Genomic DNA, 1,867 nt, shown 5'->3' with positions numbered 1-1,867 from the left:
ACAGACTTGGCAACTAATAAAGTTACATAAAACATCCCTAAATGTTTAAAAGCCATTTTCAAGTTAGAAATCCAGTCCGACTAAACTGTTTGTGCGGCGATCAACAAATCAAGTGAACTGTCGCAGTAAATTTTAATAACAACCTTGATCTTTTTTTTTTTTTCTGTCTGCAGTCAGCTGCAGGTGCTTCCTGGTCCTGAGGTCACCTACAGCGACTTCCTGGACGCCATCGACCGCAGAGAGGACACTTTCTACGTCGTCTCTTTCGGACGGGTACGAGGACAGCTCAGTCCAGGAAAACATTTCAACACAAACTAAACTTCTGTCTAAAAGGAAGCTGTGATGATAATAATAAAAACTTTGTGTTGTTTAAGGATATTTAAATGTGCAGTAAAAATCGCAGCCAGAACGTTAACAGTTCAATTTTTTTTTTTCATCCCCGTGTTTAAAAAGAAAGTTTTGAGATAGAGAAAATAGAAATCTTTCTGACTTTAGTGTCTCTCTCTCTCCACAGGATCACCTGTTGTTACCAGCCATCAGCCACAATAAAACCAGCAGACCTAAAATGTCTCTGGTGATGCCGGCCATGTCTGTGAACGGTGAGTCTGTCTGAAGGTTAAACTGCTCTGTTGTACTGTGAAATAATGAGATGGTGAACTGGGCAGAACTGCAGGCCAGAGGAGTAAAATTTGCTTAAAATGTCATTAAAAGCAACTGCATGCACTAAAATAAATTGTAAACTAAAGCAATGTGTTAATTCTTGTCATAACATTTTCACATAAATGAGACCTTTCAGATATAAATGCGTACAGTAGCGTCAGCGGCGAGAGACAACAGACAAGTTTGAATTGTGCCCTAAATTCCACACGTGATCTTTGTCAATTTAAAAGATAATTTTGCCAAGTCAAGAAAGTCGCAGTTTAACTGTGGTGAAACTGTGGAAGTAACATTTAGATTTGTGTGAAACAAAGCTCTGTGAACTACATCTCTCGTCTCCAACGTGTTAGCGCTGTAATGCTAAGCTAATGTTTATTGCCTTGTTGCTACTAGCTAGGTAGCTTAGCTATGTCCCACGCACAAATGTATCTCACCTGATGTGTTTAATCCAAAGACTCCTGGTCTTTTCATCACATCATTTACTTCTTTGACGTTAGCTTCAGTCATTGAGAGAAACTGTTATGACGTCACATACGCGACTTTGGGGAAGGGAGGGTTCCCTTTCAGTTAAATCAGAACAAAAGTTAAAACTAATATCTGGGGTCTAATCGTTCAAAACATAGTCGGGTTCGTTGGCGGTGCTCCAGTCGCTCTGAGACAGAGAGACGTCGTCAACAGCTAAAGCAGTAAGACAGAAGAAGATAAAGAAGGTTTGAGTTAGCGTTAGCTGGATCGGTGCCTTTTGTTGTTCAACATGCTCAACTTTTCGCAGAGCCGACATGCTTGTCAGCCGCTTCTCGTCAACCGACCAGTCGCAGCCTGGATGGCGCGGGACATTTAAAAAAAGTTTGACGTGCTACAGCAAATCTTTAAACGTTGAACAATATGATTATTGACAAGTTTGTGCTCAGCATTAACAAATTAGAGACCAGTGTAGAACCTTTTGCTTGCACAAGGATTAAATTTTAAAAAAACAACCTACAGAAATGAAACAGCTGGAACTGGTTTTAATACTCAAGTAAAAAAGTAGACTGAGTGCCAATATTTGATGCTTCTAGCCGCCTCCTCTTGAGAGCAACACGCTCCCCTTGTTCTGTTTTACATCGGTTTTACTTGATGTAAATATTGTTTATTGTTTAACTTTGTTCAAGTTGAGAAAAACACATTTCAAAATGTCAGCATTTTCTGCTTTCCTTAATAATTAAGTAGA

The 1,867-nt window shown here is 39.5% G+C and overlaps 1 protein-coding gene across 2 annotated transcripts in view; it reads left to right on the top strand.

The window, feature by feature from the left end:
• Nucleotides 1-1,867, top strand: part of atf6b (activating transcription factor 6 beta) — a 26,964-nt gene that overhangs the window by 20,608 nt on the left and 4,489 nt on the right. The gene's annotated exons all lie outside the window — the stretch shown is intronic.

This window comes from Micropterus dolomieu, linkage group LG09 (assembly GCF_021292245.1).
Source record: "Micropterus dolomieu isolate WLL.071019.BEF.003 ecotype Adirondacks linkage group LG09, ASM2129224v1, whole genome shotgun sequence".
Taxonomy (NCBI): Eukaryota; Metazoa; Chordata; class Actinopteri; order Centrarchiformes; family Centrarchidae; genus Micropterus; species Micropterus dolomieu.
This window is presented reverse-complemented; position numbering and strand designations above follow the sequence as displayed.